General features: G+C 47.4%; 1 protein-coding gene across 3 annotated transcripts in view; it reads left to right on the top strand.

The window, feature by feature from the left end:
- The window catches only part of LOC147094876 (F-box/LRR-repeat protein 19-like), a 319,790-nt gene that overhangs the window by 173,656 nt on the left and 133,808 nt on the right, over window positions 1-12,326 (top strand). The gene's annotated exons all lie outside the window — the stretch shown is intronic.

Raw genomic sequence — 12,326 nt, 5'->3', positions numbered from 1 at the left:
TCTTTTGGATGAGAGGTTAAACCGAGGGCCCCGTCTGCCCCCTCAGGTGGACGTAAAATCCCATGGCCACTATTTCGAAGAAGAGCAGAGGGGAGTTCTCCCCGGTGTCCTGGGCCAGTCTGTATCCCTGAACAAACATCACTTTAAAAAAGCAGATTATCTTGTCATTATCACATTGCTGTTTGTGGGAGCTTGCTGTGCGCAAATTGGCTGCTGCGCTTCCTACATTACAACAGTGACTTCACTTCAGAAGTACTTCATTGCCTGCGAAGCGCTTTGGGAAGTCCTGAGGTTGCGAAAGGCGCTGTAGAAATGTGCGTCTTTTCTGTTCTTTCCCAACTATTTTGCACTTATTTAATCTTGGCGGAAGGTAGGTCAAGTAAAGCAGGTTGGTGGAGGAAGCTCATTCTGGTCCAATGAACCGAAAGGTTTTATGGCTTTGGGACCTTCATCTTGGAAGATTTTATGGCCAATTTATCTGGGAAACTAACTGTGCCCAAATGCTTGGACGATGGTTTGAACTAGCTGAGAACGTGTTACCTTAAAGCCTTTTTCCAGCATTCAGTTCAATGGCTGACCTCCATTTTGTGTGGTCAGCTTTCAAGCTCATCCTCCATTTCAGGGCATTTGCCCCATGAACCTCGACGGCAATTTCTGCATCGTTGTTCCTGCACTCACCCCCTGCCAAAGAGCAGATCGGACCTCCGCCTAGATTACAGACTCGGGTGTTTTGAGTGGGGCTCAAACCCACAACCTTCCGACTCCGAGCTGAGTGCAACCACTGAGCCATGGGAGCAGGTGAGTGGGATTAGACTGGGTGTGATATTAAAGGGTATGGGGAGTGAGCAGGAGAATGGGATTAGACTGGGTGGGATATTAAAGGGTATGGGGAGTGAGTGGGATTAGACTGGGTGTGATATTAAAGGGTATGGGGAGTGAGCAGGAGAATGGGATTAGACTGGGTGGGATATTAAAGGGTATGGGGAGTGAGTGGGATTAGACTGGGTGGGCTATTAAAGGGTATGGGGAGTGAGCAGGAGAATGGGATTAGACTGGGTGGGATATTAAAGGGTATGGGGAGTGAGTGGGATTAGACTGGGTGGGCTATTAAAGGGTATGGGGAGTGAGTGGGATTAGACCGGGTGGGCTATTAAAGGGTATGGGGAGTGAGCAGGAGAATGGGATTAGACTGGGTGGGATATTCAAGGGTATAGTGAGTGGGATTAGACTGGGTGGGCTATTAAAGGGTATGGGGAGTGAGCAGTGAGTGGGATTAGACTGGGTGGGATATTAAAGGGTATGGGGAGTGAGCAGGAGTGGGATTAGACTGGGTGGGATATTAAAGGGTATGGGGAGTGTGATTGGACAGGTGGGATATTGAAAACATGGACATGGGAACTTGTAATGGGGAAAAGTCACATGTGTGATGACGGGAAATCAGGTTTTGTAAACAGGATGATTATGCATAGGGAAGATTTGTAATAACGTATTATAGGGCAATCTATCTCAATATCCCTCAATTCCTTCTCATCAGAAACTCACCCAATTGTCTATTGATCCTGTTCGTATTGTGCCCTTGTTAAATTATTCCAAAAAATTATATTCCCCCGTTGGTTAAAAAAGTTCCCCTTTCCCCCTTCGACTTTCCATCTTAATCTCTACCATCCTTTACCAGACATTCAGTGCCTTTTATCACAGATTTTAACTGGCTCCGTGTTGGTAGTGTGGTTCTGTTACTGGATTCATAAACCAGAGGGGGTACAGTCGTGATCCAGAGAACATGAGTTCAAACCCCACTTTGAGAATTTGAATTCAGGTTTTTTTTAAAATCTGGAAGTAAAAAACCGGGATCAGTAAAGGTGACCGCAAAGCTGTCTGATAGTTGTAAAAACTGAACTGGTTCACTGATGTCCTTTAGGGAAGGAAACCTGCCTCCCTTACCCGGTCTGGGCCTACATGTGACTCAAGGGAACGGTAGCATAATGATTAAGGACCAAAATGGAGACCTATGCATGGAGGCAGAGGGTATGGCTGAGGTACTAAATGAGTACTTTGCATCTGTCTTCACCAAGGAAGAAGATGCTGCCAAAGTCACAGTGAAGGAGGAGATACTGGATGAGATAAGAATTGATAAAGACGGGGTATTAGAAAGGCTGGCTGTACTTAAAGTTGATAAGTCACCGGGACCGGATGGGATGCATCCTAGGATGCTGAGGGAGGTTAAGGATGAAATCGCGGAGGTACTGGCCATAATCTTCCAATCCTCCTTAGATACGGGGGTGGTGTCAGAGGACTGGAGAATTGTAAATGTTACACCCTTATTCAAAAAAGGGTGTAAGGATAAACCCAGTAACTACAGGCCAGTCCGTTTAACCTCGGTCATGGGGAAGCTTTTAGAAACGATAATCTGGGACAAAATTAACAGTCACTTGGACAAGTATGGATTAATTAAGGAAAGCCAGCACTGATGTGTTAAAGGCAAATCGTGTTTAACTAACTTGATTGAGTTGTTTGATGAGGTAACAGAGAGGATTGATGAGGGCAATGCGGTTGATGTGTATATAGAAACATAGAAGAATAGGCCATTTGGCCCTTTGAGCCTGCTCCGCCATTCAATATGATCGTGGCTGATCCTCTATCTCAATACCATATTCCCGCTCTCTCCCCATACCCCTTGATGCCTTTTGTGTCTAGAAATCTATATCCTTAAATATATTCAGTGACTTGGCCTCCACAGCCTTCTGTGGTAGAGAATTCCACAGGTTCACCACCCTCTGAGTGAAGAAATTTCTCCTCATCTCAGTCCTAAATGTTCTACCCCGTATCCTGAGACTGTGACCCTTGTTCTAGACACCCCCCCCCCCCCCCCCCAGCCAGGGGAAACATCCTCCCTGCATCCAGTCTGTCTAGCCCTGTCAGAATTTTATACATTTCAATGAGATCCCCTCTCATTCTTCTAAACTCTAGTGAATACAGGAAACTTTCTTTTATCCGGCACGGACGGGACCGACGTCGTGCCGGTTCATCAAAAATTCCGGATAACCGAACGCTATAGTAAAAGATAGGGAGAGCTGATAGCTCAGTATAAAGCAACAAACCCTGTTGCTTAGCAACAACTGTAGAACAATGAACACAAGTTGCAAGCGTCTCTGTAGCTTAGCAACAGCTGCAGCCACACCCTTGCACAGCAACAGATGGAAGAAGGCAAATAAATATGAAGTAAAACCTACTCCTGAATTTTGCCGGTTAACCGACATTTCTGGTTATTTAGGTGCCGGTAAATCGAAAGTTTCCTGTACTAGAGTTTAGAAGAATGTTACTGGACGAGTAATCCAGAGGCCTGGACTAATAGTCCGGTGACAAGAGTTCAAATCCCACCACGTCACCTGGGGAATTTAAATTCAGTTAATTAAATAAATCAGGAATAACCATGAACCTACCGGATTGTCGTAAAAACCCATCTGGTTCACCAATGTCCTTTTTTAGGGAAGGAAATCTGCCGCCCTTACTTGGTCTGGCCTATATGTTGACTCTTACCTGCCCCCTGAAATGGCCTAGCAAGCCACTCGAGGGCAATTAGGGATGGGCAATAAATGCCGGCCTTGCCAGCGATGCCCACATCCAGTGAACGAATTTTTAAAAACAAGTCCCACTTTGACGTGGTTGACCCCCTCAGTTGCATGAAACGCAGCAGTTAAGCAAGAAAGCCCACACCCAGTGTTCCCCCTCGATTTTGTCATTGTTGTGCTCTGCCTGCTTATTTCAATGCATGGCACCTTTACCTTTCTGCACGAGCGCGGTTTTTCAAATGGAAAAGCGCATGAGTGACCCGCGCAGTACCTTGCAGATTACTGCACGGCCGTGCAAAATGCTGGAATCCATTGTTGAGGAAGTTATATCAAGTCACTTAGAAAATCATAACATCATCTTCTTAGGCAGTCCCTCGGAACCGAGGATGACTTGCTTCCACACTAAAAATGAGTTCTCAGGTGACTGATGAGTCCAACGCGGGACCTACAGTCTCTGTCACAGGTTGGGGCAGACGGTGGTTGAAGGGGCGGGTGGGTGGGGTGCTTGGCTTCCGTTTGCTCCTGGCGAAAAGACTCGTGTTCGGCGCCTTCCCGGATGCTTCTCCTCCACTTTGTGCGGTCTTGGGCCAAGGATTCCCAGGTGTTGGTGGGGATGTTGCACTTTTTCCAAGGAGGCTTTGAGGGTGTCCTTAAAGCGTTTCCTCTGCCCACCTGGGGTTCTCTTGCCGTTTCGGAGCTCTGAGTAGAGTGCTTGTTTTGGGAGTCTCGTATCGGGCATGCAGACGATGTGGCCAGTCCATTGGAGCGTGGTCAAAGCTTCGATGCTGGGGATGTTGCCCTGAGCGAGAACACTGACGTTGTTGCGCCTTGTGGAGGCAGCGGTGGTGGTACCTCTCCAGTGCTTTGAGGTGCCTGCAGTACAAACATTCAAAGATCGCATGGATGAACTACAGAATTTGTTCATCCCAATTTGGCATAAAAATAAAACAAAAAAGGTGACAACCGTGGTTAACAAGGGAAATTAGGGATAGCATAAGATCCAAGGAGAGCGCATATAAATTGGCCAGAAAAAGCAGTAAACCTGAGGATTGGGAGCAGTTTAGGATTCAACAAAGGGATTCATTAAGAGGGGGAAAATAGAGTATGAGAGTAAGCTTGTAGGGAACATAAAAACTGACTGTAAAAGCTTTTATAGATATGTGAAGAGAAAAAGATTGGTGAAGTCAAGCGTAGGTCCCTTGCAGTCAGAAGCAGGGGAATTTATAATGGGGAACAAAGAAATGGCAGACCAATTAAATACATACTTTGGTTCTGTCTTCACAAAGGAGGACACAAATAACCTCCCAAAGATGTCGGGGAACATAGGGTCTAATGACAGGGAGGAACTGATAGAAATCAGTATTTGTAGGGAAATGGTGTTTGGGAAATTGATGGGATTGAGGGCCGATAAATCCCCAGGGCCTGATAATCTACATCCTAAGGAACATAAGGAAGTGGCCCTAGAAATAGTAGATGCATTGCTGGTCATCTTCCAAAATTCGATAGACTCTGGAACAGTACCCATGGATTGGCGAGTAGCTAATGTTACCCCACTGTTCAAAAAGGGTGGTAGAGAGAAAACGGGAATTATAGACCGGTAAGCCTGACATCGGTAGTGGGGAAAATGCTAGAGTCCATTATAAAGGATGTAATAGCAGAGCACTTGGAAAAAAGTGACCGGATCGGACAAAGTCAACATGGATTTACAAAAGGTAAATCGTGCTTGACTAATCTACTGGAATTTTTTGAGGATGTAACTGGTAAAATAGATAAGGGAGAACCAGTGGATGTGGTATATTTGGATTTTCAAAAGGCTTTCGATAAGGTCCCGCATAAGAGCTTAGCGTGTAAAATTAATGCACATGGGATTGGGGGCAAGGTATTGACTTGGATAGAGAACTGGTTGGCAGACAGAAAGCAAAGAGTTGGAATAAACGGGTCTTTTTCCGAGTGGCAGGCAGTGACTAGTGGGGTACCGCAGGGATCGGTCCTTGGACCCCAGCTATTCACAATATATATTAATGATCTGGATGAAGGAACTAGATGTAATATCTCCAAGTTTGCAGACGACACAAAGCTGGGTGGGCGTGTGTGCTGTAAGGAGGATACCGAGAAACTCCAGTATGATTTGGACAGGTTGGGTGATTGGGCAGAAGCATGGCAGATGCAATATAATGTGGATAAATGCGAGGTTATCCACTTTGGTGTCAAAAACAGGAAGGCAGATTATTATTTGAATGGCAATAGATTGGGAGAAGGGGAAGTGCAACGAGACCTCGGCGTCCTTGTGCACCAGTCGCTGAAGGTAAGCATGCAGGTGCAGCAGGCGATTAAGAAGGCAAATGGTATGTTGGAAATAACAACAGAGAATGCTGGAAAAACTCAGCAGGTCAGGCAACATCCGTGGAGAGAAATTTGAGTTGACGTTTCGGGTTGAAACCCTTCTTCAAAACTGGAAAGAAAATAAGATCGAAGGCAAAGCTGCGATCGAACAAAAGAAGAAAAGGAGACAATAAAAGGTATTAGAAGCCAGATGAGATGGTAATGGGCCCGTGGAGACAAAAGTAACTGAGATTAGGTGTGAAGTGTACTGGCAGGATAAGGACAGCTGCCAGGTGAGAGAGAGAAACAAAAGGAAAGGGGCGGGGGGGAAAGGAGGACCCAAAACAAAGGGGTGGAAAAAATTTAAAGGAAAAAAGTAAGAGGCCGAGGTTATGATCTGAAACTATTGAACTCGATATTGAGTCCAGAAGGCTGCAAAGTGCCTAATCGGAAGATGATTTGGAAGGGGTGTTTGGGGCCCTGGACAGTGGGAAGGGGGGAGGTATAGGGGCAGATGTTACATCGCCTGCGCTTGCACGGGAAGGTGCCAGGCGAAGGGGAAGGGCTGTTGGTGATAGAGGAGTGGACTAGTGTGTCTCGGAGGGAGCAGTCCCTACGGAATGCTGAAAGGGGAGGGGAGGGGAAGATGTGTTTGGTGGTGGGCCTTCGTAGCGAGAGGGTTTCAGTACAGGAACAAGGATGTCTTGCTGCAGTTGTACAGGGCCTTGGTGAGACCACATCTGGAGTATTGTGTGCAGTTTTGGTCGCCTTATTTGAGGAAGGATGTTCTTGCCATGGAAGGAGTGCAGCGAAGATTCACCAGGCTGATACCTGGGATGGCAGGAATGACGTATGAGGAGAGATTGAGTCAATTGGGCTTGTACTCACTGGAGTTTAGAAGAATGAGAGGGGATCTCATCAAAACTTACAAAATTCTAACAGGACTAGACAGACTAGATGCTGGAAGGATGTTCCCGATGGTCGGGGAGTCCAGAACCAGGGGTCACAATCTAAGGATAAGGGGTAAGCCATTTAGGACAGAGATGAGGAATTTCTTCACCCGGAGAGTGGTGAACTTGTGGAATTCTCTACCAAAGAAGGCAGTTGAGGCCAATTCATTAAATATATTCAAGAAGGAGTTAGATATATTTCTTAAGGCTAAAGGGATATGGGGAGAAGGCAGGGACAGGGTACTGAATTTGGATGATCAGCCATGATCTCATTGAATGGCGGAGCAGGCTCGAGGGGCCGAATGGCCTACTCCTGCTCCTATCTTCTATGTTTCTATGTACATGGTCCATGTCTCTGAAGCATACAGGAGGGCGGGTATTACTACTGCACTGTAGACCATGAGGTTGGTGCTGGATTTGAGGTCCTGGTCTTCAAACACTATGGCCTAGAAATTCAGTTGCTTGCGCCAGCCGGTAGCGCCTTAGGAGGAGGAGATGTTGGGCGCTAGGCAGCTAGCGGCTGGGTGCAGCGCGATCTGCGCCTCTCCCCAACTTCACTAGAGATTTAGCGTCGGCGCAAAGTCTTTGCGCGCACTCAGATGCGCGCACAGATCCTGACGTCATTTCATCGTGCAACGCCCTTTGTGCGCCCCAAACCGGAACTTCAGTGGCACCGCCCTTCTTTGCGCCTGGCGCCCCCAGCGACTGGTAGAGGGGAACGGTTCCCAGTCGCTGTGGGGTGCGGGGGACGCTATTTAAAGGGGACTCCTCCTGCATTATAAGTGACGGCCATTTTGTGCCAATCCTTCTGTGTGAGAGACAAAGGCAGAGAGCTTTCTGCTTTGACTCAGCGCTCGCACAGGTACTTCTGGCTTCAGGCCAGAGCTTTGCACTTGGATTTCACTTTCAGTGCCATAGCCTTGAGTCGCCACAAATACTGTAATGGGGGCTACAATGGGTGGAAACGTTGGCTTTCTGCATTGCTTTCAAAGGGATCAGAGACGCCGTGAGAGAGTGCCAGTCATGGCCAGACGGAGAAGGGCCAACAGGTGTCGGCACAGGAGGCCTTACCCACCCAGGGTATACCGCCAGCAGTTCTCATATCTGAACATGTCTGAGGAGCAGTGTGTTCGGAGGCTGCGATTCAGAAGGGAGGTGGTCACTGAGATCTGCCACCTGCTTCGCAGAGATCTGCAGCCACAGCTGAGGAGCAGGACGTCTCTGTCGGTGGCAGTGAAGGTGACGGTGGCTCTCAACTTCTATGCCACCGGCTCCTTCCAATCCGCTACTGGGGACATTGCCAACATTGCTGCATCCGACAGGTGAACAATGCCCCTTTCAGAAGGAGACGTCAGTACATCTCCGTCCCCATGACCCTGGACAAGCAGCAAGAGCGTACAATGGGATTTGGAAGAATAGCGGGCTTCACCATGGTCCAGGGTGTAGAATTGATGAACCAGCATTGGTCAGGCCTTGCTTCAGGGCTGCAGTGCGCAGGGCATGGCAGCCAGACAAGTCCACCCTCCCCCTTTAAGAGCTGACCGGCGCCAGAGTGCCGTCAATCAGCAACTCGCCGCACCTGTGCTGCACCCGCCCTCGGGGGTATCGCCCCGGACCGCCGGCTTAACGCCTAATGATAGTCGTGCATCGCCTGTTTTAGCGCAGCAGCAACCTCTTGGGGCGATGCGACTGAATATCGGCGAAGGTGGCGTGAACTTGCGCCGGGCGCAAACTTTAGCGGCCGCCCGACTTTAGAGCCCCGAACGTGGCTATACTGAATTTCTAGGCCTATATTCCTTAGACTCACTTAGAAAATCATAACATGATTTGGCAGTCAGCATAATTTTATGAAAGGGAAATCGTGTTTGAGAAATTTATTAAGAGTTTTTTGAGGATGTAACGAGCAGGGTAGATAAAGGGAAACCAGTGGATGTAGTATACCTGGATTTCCAAAAGGCACTCAATAAGGTACCACATAAAAGGTTATTACACCTGATTAGGGCTCATGGGGCTGGGGGTAATATAGTAGCATGGATAGAGGATTGGTTAATGGACAGAAAACAGAGTAGGGATAAACGGATCCTTTTCAGGTTGGCAGGGTGTAACTAGTGGGGTGCCGCAAGGATCAGTGTTGGGGCCTCAGCTATTTACAATCTCTATTAATGACCTAGATGAAGGGACTGAGTGTAATGTATCCAAGTTTGCTGATGATGCAAAGCTAGGTGGGACAGCAAGCTGTGAGGAGAACACAGAGTCTGCACATAGATATAGATAGACTGAGTGGGCAGTAAGGTGGCAGATGGAGTATAATGTGACGTTATTCACTTTGGTAGGAAGAACAGAAAAACAGAATATTTTTTAAATGGTGAGAAACTTTCAAATGTTGGTGTTCAGAGAGATGTGGGTGTCCTCGTGCAAGAAACACAGAAAGCTAGCATGCAGGTACAGCAATCAATAAGGAAGGCAAATGGAATGTTGGCCTTTATTGCAAGGGGGTTGGAGTATAAGAGTAAGGAAGTCTCGTTACAATTGTACAGGGCCTTGGTGAGACCACGCCTGGAGTACTGTGCACAGTTTTGGTCTCCTTATCTAAGGAAGGATATACTCGCCTTGGAGGCGGTGCAACGAAGGTTCACTAGATTGATTCCTGGGACAAATATCCTTGCGGGGAGGTTTGCTAGCACTGTTGGGGGGGGTTTAAACTAACTTGGCAGGGGGATGGGATACAGAGGGGAGCTGAAATAGGGGGGGATGTGCTGCCAATTATAGAGAAAAAAACAAGTCAGCTTGGTAGACAGGGCAAATATATAAGGGCAAGGCTGGATGGCATCTATTTTAATGCAAGGAGTCTTGCAAATAAGGTGGATGAACTGAAGGTGTTGATAAACACATGGGAGTATGATATTGTTGCTATCACGGAGACATGGCTGAGGGAAGGGCAAGACTGGCAGCTCAATATTCCGGGGTACAGAATCTTCAGGCGAGACAGAGGGGGAGGTATAAGAGGAGGGGGTGTCGCAATATTAATTAAGGAGTCAATTACTGCAGTAAGGAGGGATGATATATTAGCAGGGTCCTCTAATGAGGCCATATGGGTGGAGCTTAAAAACAAAAAGGGGGCAAGCACTTTGCTGGGAGTGTACTATAGGCCTCCAAACAGTCAGGGGGAGATAGAGGAACAGATATGTAGGCAAATCTCAGAGAAATGTGCAAATAATAGGGTAATAATAATGGGGGATTTCAACTTCCCCAATATTAACTGGGATAGTCAGAGTGTGAAAGGCTCAGAGGGTGTAGAATTCTTAAAGTGCATCCAGGAGAGCTTTTTGAGCCAGCATGTAGAAAGTCCTACAAGAGAGGGGGCGGTACTGGACCTAATTCTAGGGAATGTGGCCGGCCAAGTGGAAAAAGTGCTAGTAGGTGAGCACTTTGGTGATAGTGACCATAATATGGTAAGATTTAAGGTGGTCATGGAAAAGGACAGGGATGGGCCGGAAATAAAGGTTCTAAATTGGGGGAAGGCCGATTTTAATAGGATAAGGCAGGATCTGGCCAAAATGGACTGGGATCAGCTACTTGTAGGAAAATCCGCATCGGAGCAATGGGAGGCTTTCAGAAGGGAGATTGAGATCATACAATGGCAACATGTTCCCGTAAAGGTCAAGGGTGGTTCCAAAAACCACAGGGAACCTTGGATGTCAGGGGATATACGAGAATGGATTAGGAAAAAAAGGAGGGCTTTTGGTAGATACAAAAGGCTAAAGACGGAGGAAGCCCTAGAGGAGTACAAAAAGTGCAGGGGGATACTTAAAAAAGAAATTAGGAGATCAAGGAGGGGCCATGAAATAACACTGGCAAGCAAAATAAAGGAAAATCCGAAGATGTTTTATAAGTATATTAAGGGTAAGAGGATAACTAGGGAAAAAATAGGGCCCATTAGGGACAAAAGTGGCAATCTGTGTGTGGAGCCGCAAGATGTAGGAGGGGTTCTAAATGAATTTTTTGCATCTGTTTTCACTATGGAGAAGGACGATGTAGACATAGAAATAGGGCGGGGGGACTGTGATATGCTCGAACATATTAACATCGAGAGGGAGGAGGTATTGGCGGTTTTAGCTGGCCTAAAAATGGATAAATCCCCAGGCCCGGATGAAATGTATCCCAGGCTGCTGTGTGAGGCAAAGGAGGAGATTGCGGGGGCTCTAACACATATATTCAGGACCTCTCTGGCCACAGGGGATGTGCCAGAGGACTGGAGAACCGCTAATGTAGTACCATTATTCAAGAAGGGTAGTAGGGAAAAACCGGGGAACTACAGGCCAGTGAGCCTAACATCAGTGGTAGGAAAATTATTGGAAAAAATCCTGAGGGACAAAATTTGTCTCCACTTGGAGAGGCAAGGATTAATCAGGGATAGTCAACATGGCTTTGTCAAGGGAAGATCATGTCTGACTAATTTGATTGAATTTTTTGAGGGGGTGACTAGGTGTGTGGATGAGGGTAACGCAGTGGATGTGGTATACATGGATTTCAGTAAGGCCTTCGATAAAGTCCCGCACAGGAGACTGGTCAAGAAGGTAAGAGCCCATGGAATCCAGGGTGCCTTGGCACATTGGATACAAAACTGGCTTAGTGGCAGAAGGCAGAGAGTGATGGTCGAAGGTTGTTTTTGTGACTGGAAGCCTGTGGCCAGTGGGGTACCACAGGGATCGGTGCTGGGTCCCTTGCTGTTTGTGGTCTACATTAATGACTTGGATATGAATGTAAAGGGTATGATCAGTAAGTTCGCGGATGATACAAAAATTGGTAGGGTGGTAAATAGCGAGGAGGGTAGCCTCAGTCTGCAGGACGATATAGATGGGTTGGTCAGATGGGCGGAACAGTGGCAAATGGAATTTAACCCGGAAAAGTGCGAGGTGATGCACTTTGGGGGGACTAACAAGGCAAAGGAATACACAATGAATGGAAAGACCCTAGGCAAGACGGAGGGTCAGAGGGATCTGGGTGTGCAAGTACACAGATCCCTGAAGGCGGCAGAACAGGTGGATAAGGTGGTAAAAAAGGCATATGGGATACTTGCCTTCATTAGCCGAGGCATTGAATATAGGAGCAAGGAGGTTATGATGGAGCTGTATAAAACACTGGTTAGGCCACAGCTGGAATACTGTGTGCAGTTCTGGTCGCCACACTACAGGAAGGATGTGATCGCGTTAGAGAGGGTGCAGAGGAGGTTCACCAGGATGTTACCAGGGCTGGAGCGCTTCAGCTATGAAGAGAGACTGGGCAGATTGGGTTTGTTTTCCTTGGAGCAGAGGAGGCTGAGGGGGGACATGATTGAGGTGTACAAAATTATGAGGGGCATAGATAGGATGGATGCTGAGGAGCTTTTTCCCTTAGTAGAGGGGTCAATAACTAGGGGGCATAGATTCAAGGTAAAGGGCGGGAGGTTTAGAGGGGATTTGAGAAAGAACTTTTTCACCCAGAG

This window comes from Somniosus microcephalus, unplaced genomic scaffold (genome assembly GCF_052327205.1).
Source record: "Somniosus microcephalus isolate GS21.2 unplaced genomic scaffold, FLI_Smic_1.0 unresolved_chr1, whole genome shotgun sequence".
Classification (NCBI taxonomy): Eukaryota; Metazoa; Chordata; class Chondrichthyes; order Squaliformes; family Somniosidae; genus Somniosus; species Somniosus microcephalus.
Note: the sequence above shows the minus strand (reverse complement) of the source record. Positions and strands in the feature narration are given on the sequence as shown.